The following is a 310-nucleotide window of genomic DNA, read 5'->3' on the forward strand; positions in this document are numbered from 1 at the left end:
TTATCTTTAATGGTTGATAATAACCAGACCAGCTAAGACCTGTGTCTCCAACAGATGTTGAGTAGAAGAATAAAGTAGCAGAAAATGGAAATACTCAAATAATGTACAAGTACCTCAGAACTGTACTTCAGTACACTAGTTGAGTAAATGTACTCAGTTACTCTCCAGCGCTGCTGTAGGATGGATTGAAGTGAATGTCAGCAGTGTAACGAGTGACCTGGAAGGTCCCGGAAGAGAAAACGTAGCTGCAGAAGGTAAAGAAGGCCACACGGACACATTAGAGGTCAACAGACAACACTTGAGGCAATAA

Source organism: Sebastes umbrosus, chromosome 12, assembly GCF_015220745.1.
Source record: "Sebastes umbrosus isolate fSebUmb1 chromosome 12, fSebUmb1.pri, whole genome shotgun sequence".
Classification (NCBI taxonomy): domain Eukaryota; kingdom Metazoa; phylum Chordata; class Actinopteri; order Perciformes; family Sebastidae; genus Sebastes; species Sebastes umbrosus.